Source organism: Triticum urartu, chromosome 7 (genome assembly GCF_003073215.2).
Source record: "Triticum urartu cultivar G1812 chromosome 7, Tu2.1, whole genome shotgun sequence".
Classification (NCBI taxonomy): domain Eukaryota; kingdom Viridiplantae; phylum Streptophyta; class Magnoliopsida; order Poales; family Poaceae; genus Triticum; species Triticum urartu.
Window position 1 is genome coordinate 636,786,010 of NC_053028.1, and position 12,578 is coordinate 636,798,587.

Consider the following 12,578-nt stretch of genomic DNA (forward strand, 5'->3'; position numbering starts at 1 on the left):
TAAACCGACCAACCAACAACAAGAAAACGGATACGGAGCCATGCACCCATGAATGTTTCCCGTTGGCCGTCCAAATCATCGGCGATGTCGCGTGTTAATGCGCGCGCCAAGTTGCTGCAGGCCCGCGGCTGCCGTCTACACCATCTCCGGACCGGGCTAGCTAGCCGCCCTCCGCGGTCGTCCATCCCCGTCGTTGCGCTGCGTCCTTTGCCCTCGTCCCTGTCACGCACGAGCAGGTTTGAAACATGGTACCCGTGAGGCCGTGACCCTGACTTTTTTGCCAAAGGAATGTGCTCATCAGCACTAGTGTTCTCGTCCGAAAGTGCATGCAGAGGTTGGCGCATGCTTGATGATGCTTCGTAAGATCTCCGGACAGGGGTGCGAGCAACTGAGGAGAGGCGCATTTGTATCAGCCAATTCCTAGCGGGCTGAAACCCATTACCTATGCGACCCAGACCTCCCCTCTCTCCCTTTGTTTTCTTTTCCTTTTTCTGTTTTTTGTTCTTTCTGTTAGTCGGTTTTATTTATTTTCTTTTGCAGGTACTTTTGAGATGTTGCGTGAGTGTAAATGTATACATACAAATACTATTAAATATATGTTGTGTGCAATTGTTTTTTGGTGCAAAGTTGCGTGCAATTTTTCTCATTTTCTTTACTCATAAAGGATAATACCAATGCGATAATTGCAAATGGTGCACGGGCACCTTGGTACCCATTTCTGAAAAGAATTTTGTACAACACAATTTATTTATTTATGATGTAAACATACATAAACAGGTATACTAAGCATCTGCAACATTTCAGTTTTACATGTGGCGTGCAAAGAAAAACAAATACATATTTCAAATGGGCTGTTTGTTTGCTTTTGCGCCGGGCTTATTTTTTGTACAATTTAGAAATTACATTTTTTTCAAAAACAAAATTTCAGGGATCCGTAGCAGAAACAACAAATTTCCACAGTTTTTTTGAATCATCTAAATATGGTTTTTTTCTAAAAAAAACGTGCACCATGGTGCCTGAGCAACAAAACTTTGCACTCAATACCAATGTCACTAATTCATTATTTCTTATAGAGCTTCCTTATTTTTATATTTTTAGTTATTATTTTGTTTACTTTGTTTTTATGGGTAATGCCATGCCACTATTTCATTACTTGGTATGAAAATTCTTTTTTTGCGAATTTTCACTATTATATGTTTATTATTGCATATTATAAAAGTGTAATTTGTATGTAAATTTTGTGCCAATTTTTTCATTATTTGTTTAATTATTCTTTCTTCTCAAAGGGTTATATCAATGCCACAAACTCATTAATACTTAGAAGAATTAATTATTTTAAATCTTTAGATATGATATCACTTTCTTTTCTTTTTAAGGGTAATTAATTAATTCATAGAAAATCTACCTTTTGCTAAAATTTCCCTATTATATGACTATTCTTGAATATTACTAATACAAGCATCTAAAATTTCCCTTTAAGAAGAAAGACAATGAAAAAAATCAATATAATTAACAAAAAAGAATTGCACATAAATTACATATTTATAAGATGTAACTATAAGCATTTAATGATGGATTTTTCATAAAATTAAGTTTACTAAGGAGGAATAAATTAGTGGCATTGGTATGGCCCGCAAAGAAGAAATAAAACAAAACAAATACTAGAAAAATCAGAATACTAAAGTTCTAAGAAAGGATGAATACGTGATATTAGTATTACCCATTAAGGGAAAATAAGATGAAAAACAATGAAATAATATGTACGCAATTTACAAAAAAATATACTTTTTATAATATGTAAGAATAGACATATGATAGTGAAATTTTGCTAAAAGCAGTTTCCTTCGAGAAATGCATTAGGGACAAAGAAAAAAGGAAATGAAATAAAAAGTAAAGAAAATCAGACTAATAAATTTTTCTAAAGAAATAATTAAATAATAAATTCGATATTACCCTTTAGGGAAAAAGAAAATAAAAAACTAAAACGATATCAAAATCATAAAGATTTCTAAGAAAGAATAAATTCGTAGCATCTGTATTGATCTTTAAAAAGAAATAAAATTTAAAAAAATAACAAAATTTGCATGGAATATATACAAATATTACACTTTTTACAATATGCAAGAATAAGCATATGATAGTGAAATTTTTGCAAAAAAAAAAATCTCAGATGGAATGAATTAGTGGCATCGGTAATACTCTTAGAGAATAAAAATGAATAAAAACTAAATGTAAACTCAATAATGAAGTTTTCTAGGAACAAATGAATTGTTGGATTTGGTATTACCTTTTAAGAAGAAAGAAATTTGAAAACTATAACTAAATTAAAATAATGAAGTTTTCTAAGGAAAAAAATAAATGAATGTCATTTTTATTACCATTTAAGAAGAAAGACAATAAAAAAAATCTAAAACAAACAATGACAAACTTTGCAAACCATACGCACACAAAATAGGTTTATTTAATATGCAAGAATAAACATATAATTGGAAAATTTTCACACACAAAAAAAGATAAGAAGGAATGAATTATTACCTTCAAAGAAGATAGGAAATAAAGTAACATTAAGAACAGATCAAAATAATAAAGTTTTATAAGAAAGAATGAATTAGTGGCTTTTGCATTAAACTTTAATAAGAAAAAAAATTAAATGTAAACTAAATAAATCAAAGTAAAGAAAATTTAGAAGAAAAAATGAATTAGTTGGATTGGCATTTACCCTCTAAGGTAGAAAATTAAGAAATATACTAAAACAAACAATGACAGCATTTGCATATGATATACACATTTTTTATTTTTTTATAATATGGAAGAATAAACAAATAATAATGGGATTTCCACAAAATAAGTTTCCTAAGGAGCAATGAGTTCGTACATTGGTGTTAGCCTTAAAGAAGAAAGAAAATAAGAAAACCTAATACAAAAGTAAAATAAAAATAATGAGGCTTTAGAAGGAAGAAAAAAATTATGCACAACTTTGCATTGAAATTGCACTTCTTATAATATGCAAGGAATAATCATATAATAGTGCAAGTGTTGCACATATTTTATACTCCCTCTGTCCCATATCAGTTGTCGCTCAAACATTTGGGATGAAGGGAGTAATATTTGTGTGTATACATTTACACTCACCCAACATCCCGAAAATACCCACAAAATAAAAATGCAAAAAAAACTAACAAACAAAAAGGCAAATAGAAAATAAAATGCATAAAAGTAGAAAGAAAAAACAAAGGGGATGGCTAGATCGTCAGACGGGCTAATGGGCTTCAGCCTGTTAAGGATTGACCGGCCCAAAATAGTAGCCAGTCAAATTCCCAGCCCAAAACACAAGACATACCACACAAAAAAGGAGCACGAATCTTGGAGCAGCAATCAACTCTCAGAAAAATAGACTATCCCAAATTCAATTTTCAGGCAACTTACATATGGATAAAGTGTAAAACTGTATATCTTTTCTGAGGACGTGATAAGAGATAGTGCATTGATAGAGGCCTGAAAGAGCACACCCAATCATTAAATATAATGGGATGTCGTTTGGATGACAGCCTGCGACCATCGAACTAATTTTTGTCATTGACCGTAAATGTGGATATGTGTTTGGATGGAAGCCCCAATTTCTGATATTAGCCAATTTTCATCTATCTTTAACTTCTTGCACACTTCTAAATCCAACTTACTATGGAGAATGCGGCAGTAGAAACCTCCACCAAAAAGTTGCGCAGTTGGTGCAACACGATTTGGTTGGGCTAGACAGAGGGAATCACCTATAGTGATTTTTTTCGTCGCAACTTTTATATTTGTGTTTTTTTAGGGAGTTATATTGGCGGTTAGTTTAAAGGAAGGCCACCTTTAGGGGTTCTCCTATGGTTAATGTGTTATTGAAGTCATGCCGATACCTAGAGGATAATGCACAATATGTTTACCATAAATATGACATCCATGCGATTGACCGACAATATATGCATGACTTAAAACCTTTGATCAGGTAATAGTAATGTATAACAATACATAATTAAGTGAGAGTTTAATGAAAGCTTCGATGGATTTTCTCCGTTCAATGGTTTGTGTGGATCTTTGTGGAATAAATGGATCGGCCTGGGTGCCATGTATTTTGGGCATTGTATGCCGGTTTTGTCCAATTTTCCGCTAATTAATCAGATAACACACTTGTTTGTAATTTTTTGAATTATTTTCCAATCTATTCATCTTCAATCATTACAGTACACGAACACCAGAAATAATAAAAATTACATCTAGATCCGCAGACCGCCTAGCAACGACTACGAGCATTGAAGTGAGTCAAAGGCGCGTCACCGTCACCCCCTCCCTCGCAAGAGCTAGGCAAAACTTTTTCTAGTAGACAGTCAGGAAGTCATCATGCTAAGACCCTTAGGATGCGTGCACCAGAACAACAACCACCGTCGATGAAGAGTAACATAGATCGGAATGATCAAACTTGAACATACACGAACATAGAGGAACTATGAGCAGATCCAGCTAAATCCACCAAAGAAAGATCTGCTGGAGACACACCTCCACACGCGCACCGACGATGCTAGACGCACCATTGGGACGGGGGCTAGGCGGGAAGAATCTTATTTCATTTTCAGGAAGCTGCTGCCGTCGGGTCTTCCTGAGTAGGACCGCAACCCTAATCAAACTCAAAGGAAAATGTTAAAACGGAGCCCTCCACCAGTAAGGGCCGGGATCCACCGCGTCACATGGCCTTAAGGTCACCAAAGACGAGACGGATCAGCGCAGGCGCCGGCGGGAGGCAGAGGAACCATAGCGTTTTTTTGAAGAGGAGGCGGCCTAGCACGCGAAAGTTTGGACCAATACACAGAAATATAACCATAGACACTTGTTTTAATAGATTGATCTCTAAAAATGCGCAATTAAGTAGTATCCACGCTTCTGTGGATTATTTGTGTATGCGCAAGAAGGCAACATGAGCATCTCCCGCTTTACTGGACTCAGATTCGACATGCACTCTCACAACCGATTCATAGTGTGTCATATATATCCTTTTCGTCTGTTAAAAAAATCCTTTTCTTTACTTACTCCCATCCACTTGTCCCACCCGTCTTATGTCCTATAAATTTTCAACTACCCTTCTTCACGCTCTCTTTGCAATCTCCATCCTTTTATCTATAAATTGTTTGTCCAGCCTCACTGCCTCTCCTCGTCTCCCCAATACCGCTCCATTTTTCGTCTTGCTAACTCATTGGCCTAACCATTCGCGAGGTCTATTGGAAATTTGGAATAGGAGGCACTGGGACATACAAATTAAGGTGCAGATCGCATTCGCATGGAGTTCTAGACTGCATGCAAGTGGCTATGGTTCCTCGTGTCTAGATGTGAGGACCTTATGGTGCAGGGCGGAGCAAGATAATCGTTACCTGGTGCACATGCACCAGGATAATAAGAAAAGACATGTAGCGTTTAGGCCTGAAAATTGCTATGCGCACGAGATTAAGCCGTCACGAGTGCACCTGGTTCGTAGAGATTCAGCTACAATCCTGCAATCGAGGGACACGCTCCTTCTTTCCGTTGCGGTCGCCTTGGCCTACCTTGACATGGGCTGGTGAGGCTGGCGCATGAGGTGTCTCTAGCCAGAGGGAGGTGCCACGTAACAGTAACACCTGGAATCCATATGTGTCTATCTATCCACATGCGTTGGTGTTCTAAAATAAAAATCGAAGTGCATTGGAGTACAAAAATCTAGTTATGTGCATCTCCCTCAAAAGTATTTAATCTACCAACTCGCACTTTGTGAGGCCGCTATTCAGGTTGACGGCCACCCCCTTCCCATGCTGTTGGTACCGATCATCGGACTTGACCGACCGCCGCCATCAACCCTGTCTCGATGTACCATGAGACTATATTGGACAAAAAATATTTTTCTCACTTAACTGATTTAATTTTTCATTTTACTAATCCCCATTTGAGAATTTGAAATCAAAGTGTTATTTTGCCTTATAAATCACCTTTGATTCTCACTTCACATGTGATGTCAAATTCGAGGTGTACTGATCCGTGATACGAATCGTTTTATTGAGAAGCTCCAGCGGCGATTAAACCCTAGCCACAACGCCATCTCCTCCCCCTCCTGCCGCCACCTTAGTGCACCGCTAGGCAAACCCCATGCGCCGCCTGTGGCAGTGGGCTGGGAGTTTACTGATCGTGGGGCCCTGCAGTGGACAGCCGAAGATTTGGTGGACTGCTATGGGTCTGTGATGGGATGTGTGGACGAGTTGCGGTCTCCGAAAGGCAATGCTTGACAATCGTGTTGGTGTTGCAATGCACATTTTTCAACAACAACAATAGATTTCAGCGTCCCCAAGAATTCAAATGTATTTTTTTACGGTATGAGTCTGTCTGTAAGGACCTATGATATGGCCTTGAGCCTCTTTCGCAAATAATAATAAATATATAAACCGCCTTTGTTGACTCCTCCCTAGCTAGGCCTGGTAGTGAAAGAGCTTGACAGCGGCGTGAGAATCATCGAGTAGTAGCGTATCCAACAAACTGACGCACTATAAGCTCAAATATGTAGTGTGTTGTGTGTCCGTGCGCACCGCTCGAGCTGCGTCCACGTGTGTTGGCATAACATGGGGAAAGGAAAGAGAGAGACAAGTACTGTTTGATGGAGATGGGGGCACGGGAATGAATTTCCGTGGCATTCCTGGGCTTGGCGCTAGAGATATTTTTGGGGTGATCGGGGCCGTTATTGACAAAATCACATGAGATATGGTGACAAGAAGGTCCAAGAGAGGTCCTCAAGAAATTTATTTCTATTTTATTGATATTGTTCTTTCCTGATTTTTGATAGTGTAATAAATTAATATCAAATTGATTTTTAGTACATTCGGCCTCTCAACAACATCATCCGAAGAGTTAGTCCAGACTTTGAGGTTGGACTGAACCAAATTATTAAAAGAGAGAAAGAAATGATCAGCAAGAGTCATGCTGAAGCTATATACATCATACCGTAGCAACTATCAACTTCAAATACCATTGACAGTAGCAGCTGAACTGTGAGAAATGTTCTTCGACAACACCACCTCTAAAAATGAAACGACACCCGTTGTCTTTGTCGTCGGATACAATCACAAATGATTGATCAAGGGTTTTCATCACTGAAGAGGGATTCTCAGCAATCTTCACACAGTGCTTTCAAGAAGGAAACAACTTTAAGTATTTGTCTCAAGTAAAACCAATAAAGATCGGACCTATAGTTCCCACTCTGGAGCTCAAGACTCTTCACTCAAAGAGCGCTTCCAATCCTTAATTCTCTATGTCATACCATCCCCATTTCCAATGAAAAAGTCACTGGTGGATCAATGGCACCCGTCTGTTTGTTTTAGATAAGTATGGCTTTGGTCCTTAGTTGTTCAGATAGTTCAGTTTTGTCTCCATATACCTATGATCCTTGTCTTTTCTCAATGGGATAAACTTGTTTCATTATCCCGTCCAAAGTTGTATCCTTGTTTCTACGGCATCGTTTATCTTCTAGCATGTTACGTCTTCGGCTATGCTAGCACATATGTACTTATCATGACAATATATGACATCAAAACACACATCGAAGGAGGGGAGACATAGGGGGGACAGGCAGGGCGCCATGGGAAGTTCTGACCATGCCAAATTCCCCATCCATCTCGGTCCCACCCTTCTTCAGTCTTATATATTTTCACCTACCTTTTTCAGGCTCTCTTTGCCACCCCATCCTTTAATCTATAAATTGTTCGTCTAGCCTCACTGCCTCCCCTCGTCTCCCTACCCTTCCACCTTTCGTTTTGCTAACTCATTGGCCTAACCATTCGTGCGGTCCATTGAAATAGGAGGCACCAGGACATACAAATTAAGGTGCAAATGGCATCCGCATGGAGTTGCTGACTGCATGCAAGTGGCTATGATTCCTCGTGTCCATGTGCGAGGATCTACTCATGCAGGGGGGTTATGTGGAACATGCACCCGGGTCAACAGAGTGATTAGTAGCGATTAGGCTTGAAGATTGGTACGTGCACCAAGACTAAGCCGTGACGGGTGTATCAGGTTCACAGAAATTCTTCTACAATACTGCACTCCAGGCCACACAACAGGTTTCCGTCGCGCTCGCCTTGGCCTACCTTGACATGGTCACATGGGCTGGTTTGCAAGGCGCACGAGGTAGTTGTAGCCACAGAGTCCGGGAATAACAGTAACACCAAGAATCCACATGTATCGATCTAACACCATGTACGTCGGTGGTTCTAAAATGAAACTCCATGTGTGCTGGACTACCAAAATAAATAAATAAATAAGGGAATGTACGTCTCCCTCAATCAAAAATATAAAATCTATCAATTTGCACTTTGTAACGCGCTGTTGTTCATGTCCACGATCATCCTCTTCCCAGGCTGTTGGTGCTGATCTTCGGACTCTACAAACCACCGCCATCAACCCTACCTGGATGTAGCATGAGCGCATATTAGTTGAAAATTAATTTTCTCGCTTAACTAATTTTATTTTGTATTTTACTAATCTCCGTTTCATAATTTGAAATCAATGTGTTATTTCGCCATATATACCTCTGCTTGATGAGCCAGGAAGAGCTCTCCCTCATCCTCCCTTCGCCATATATACCAACAGGACTGATGCAACATCAGCGCAAATATGTAGCGTATTGTGTGGCTCGTGCGCTGCCGCTCGGGTTGCATCGGCGTGTGGGCGCATAACACGGAAAAACGGAAAGAGAGTGGGGAAGGGAGGGACAACTATATATTGTTTGATGCAGACGGGACAGGAGAATGAATTTCCACTGCATTCATGCTCTTTGCGCTAGAGATATTTTTGGGGTGATCAGAGCGGTTGTCGCTGAAATTACCTGAGATATGGTGACCTAAAGGTCCAAGGAAGGTCATCAACAGATTTATTTTTTATTTTATTGATATTGATATTTTTCTTTCCAGATTTTTTATAAAGTGCAATATCAAAGTGACCTTTAGTTTACCACATCTGGCGTCTCAACAACATCATCTGAAGTTCTCGTCGAGACTTTAAGCTTGCCAACAACCAAATTATTTAAAAACAAAGGAGAGATCAACAAGAGTCACTCTGAAGCTATATACATGAAACAGCAGCAACCATCAACTTCAAACACCATTCACGGTAGCACCTGAACTGTGAGAAATGTTCTTTTACATCAACGCCTGTAGAAATGGAACGACACCCAAACATCATTGTCATCAGATCCAACCATGAAGGCTGGATCAAAGGTTTTCACCACTCGAGGGATTCTCAGCAATCTTCACACAATGCTTTCAAGAAGGAAACAACTTTAAAACATTGTCATTGTCAAGTAAAACCAATAAGATCGGACCTAGAGTTTCCATTGTGGAGCTCAAGACTCTTTACCTTAAGAGTGCGTCCAAACCTAATTTCTCTACGTATACCATCCCCATTTCCAATGAAAATGTCACTGATGCCATATATGGCGGCGACTCTTGTCGTAAGGGACGTGGCGTATAAGACCGTCACCAAACATTGAAATGACCAGAGGACAGCCAATTTGACACACATGCGCCAGAATCTGGTGTTGCTCTAGACAACACGCTTTGGGAAATCTATGCCAACATAGGCAATCTGGTCCTTCGCGGAGATTAGTAGGCCGCACGAAATCACAACTCGTAGGCAGCGGTGTCATTGTGTAGTGGCTAGCACAAATGTACGAGCAGCGACACAGAGATGGTAAATGCGTAGCAAGTACACTGTGCAGGCAATAGCATTTGACGTGTTGTGAGCTGCAGGGGCGGAGCCAGGATTTGACGATAAGGGGGGCGAAGTATTCAATGAACATATAGAAGTTTTTTTTCCTAACAGTAACCATTCCACGGGACTTCTTATGCCTAAAACTAATGAGGAATACAAGATAATATGGATTTTGCAATTAGAAAATGGTAGATTTTCATTAGTTTGAATGTGGTTATTATGCCTAAAACTCACAGAACAAAATGTATATTCTTATATGGTGTGTTTCCAATTCTAGCTTGCTGTGTAAATTTTACTCATGCCAGAATATTTGATCAGTAGTTTCTATGTAAGCTAATTTCATATTTAAGTTATCATGTATACAAACTGGTATGTAATTTTCTAACCGGACTGAAAAATAGAAACTAGAATCTATCAAGTTTGTGGAATTCTAACAATAATAAAAACTTGCGATGATGTAGACATGAGCCGATGATGTACCTTAGATCTGAGGTGAGTCCTGTTGAGTTGTCCTAAGGGCAAATTCTGAAATTAAGATGATAGAATCAGTGCATACCTATTTTTAGAATAAACAAAAAATTGCCAGCCCTAATTAATCCCATCAAAGGCAAAAACTTTCTAGTCTTGTAGAGAAAGATGTGGATCAGTTCATCAGTATTCCATGGTACACATATATAAATGAATGAAGCAACTTAGAAGACTCACCGTAAGATTATTCCGCCATCCGCGACGACGGCGGCGCTAATCTGTTGTACGGATCCAACTATAATAGCAAAGCTCGCGATACATCAAGATCGTGCTAAATCAAGAACACGAGAGAGAGAGAGAGAGAGAGAGAGATCAAACACATAGCTACTGGTACATACCCTCAGCCCCGAGGGAGAACTACTCCCTCCTTGTCATGGAGAGCACCGGGATGATGAAGATAGCCACCGGAGAAGGATTCCCCCTTCGGCAGGGTGTCCGAACGGGTCTAGATTAGCTTTCGGTGGCTACGGAGGCTTCTGGCGGCGGAACTCCCAACCTATTATGCTCCCGGATGTTTTTAGGGTATATGGAGATATATAGGCGGAAGAAATACGTCAGGGGGGCCACGAGGGGCCCACGAGGGTGGAGGGCGCACCCAGAGGGGGTGGGCGCGCCCCCCTGCCTCGTGGCCTCCTCGTAGGTCCCCTGACATGCACTCCACGTCTTCTGGGCTTCTTCTGATCCAAAAATAAGTTCCGTGAAGTTTCAGGTCAATTGGACTCCGTTTGATTTTCCTTTTCTGCGAAACCCTAAAACAAGGTAAAAACAGAAACTGGCATTGGGCTCTGGGTTGATAGGTTAGTCACAGAAATGATATAAAAGTGTATAATAAAGCCCATAAACATTCAAAACAGTAGATAATATAGCATGGAGCAATCAAAAATTATAGATACGTTGGAGATGTATCAGCCAGCAAGCAGAGTGCGGTGGCGCCATGGTGGGCAAAATGCCCAACATCACCTGGCTAGAAGGCTCCCATGTGGAGACCATAAAGGGGTGGCAATCGGGGTGGTTCTACATCACCGAGCCGCGCGACACCAACTGGGTGGCGGCCCCCAAATTTCGATCCGGAATCCCCACGCGGCTCACTTCCTGGAAAGAGAAGGGCCTGTCCTGGGGTTCTTTGGTAGAGCTGACCGGGCTCCAGACATGCATCAGGAACATGATGAGCAAGAAAATCAAGCTCGTCAACGTGGTCCAGGTCATGCTCTTCCGCCGGATTCTCCCGTGTCAACGACGGGCATTCGATTTGTGGGAGTTCGACCCAGCCCAGCACCAAACGCTGCGAGAGCTCTTCGACACAACGCACGAGGACGTCTGGAAGGTGCTGTTTAAAGGCGCCGAGGTTCCCCCTTCCCTCACCGAGGACCGCGGACTTAGCGCAAAGCGCCGTGCTAATCCGGTAAGTTTTTGTATCTTGCAGGGTATTTGTTTGCCCCAGTTAAATGCTGTGCGGGATCTAAGCTCTCATGCCATTAACAGGACTGGATAAAGACAGCGGAGCAACTCGATTGCCCAGCCCCTCTACCTGAAGATCCCGCAGATGCTCTCCTGACGGAGATGCTGACTCCGGCACCTTACGAGGTGCCGGCGAAGAAGGCGAAGAAGAAGGCCACGGGGACCCGAAAGGGTCTCCGGCGCAAGGTTGTATTGGACTCATCGTGGAACTTGCTGTTTAAAGGCACCAGACAAATTGCTGGAAGCGCTTCGCAGTGCTTCCACCGACGAAGAGCACTGCACTATCATGAGTGCGGTGATCGAGAAGGTTCAGTCCGCCAAAAACGGGCTGACCGAAGCTTGCGCCAGCCTCCTAACAGGCTTTGAGGTAAGCAATCAAAATATAAGAAAATATTACCGCATAGATAGTAGCCCCTGATGCTCTGTTCGGTGTCCGAGAAGAAAGGCCGAATAGAGGACCAAATGATGACCCAGGAGTCTAATAAGAATATGTCTATGTGTAAGTGCAGGCTTCCCTGTTGGCCGCTACCGCACGTACTTGAGAACCCACAAGTATAGGGGATCAATTGTAGCCTCTTTCGATAAGTAAGAGTGTCGAACCCAACGAGGAGCTAAAGGTAGAACAAATATTCCCTCAAGTTCTATCGACCACCAATACAACTCTACGCACACTTGACGTTCGCTTTACCGGAAACAAGTATGAAACTAGAAGTACTTTGTAGGTGTTGTTGGATAGGTATGCAAGATAATAAAGAGTAAGTAAATATAAAGTAGGGGCTGTTTAGATAAAGACACAACTAAATTAGTTTTAGTAGAGAGCTTTTGTCAACAAGAAA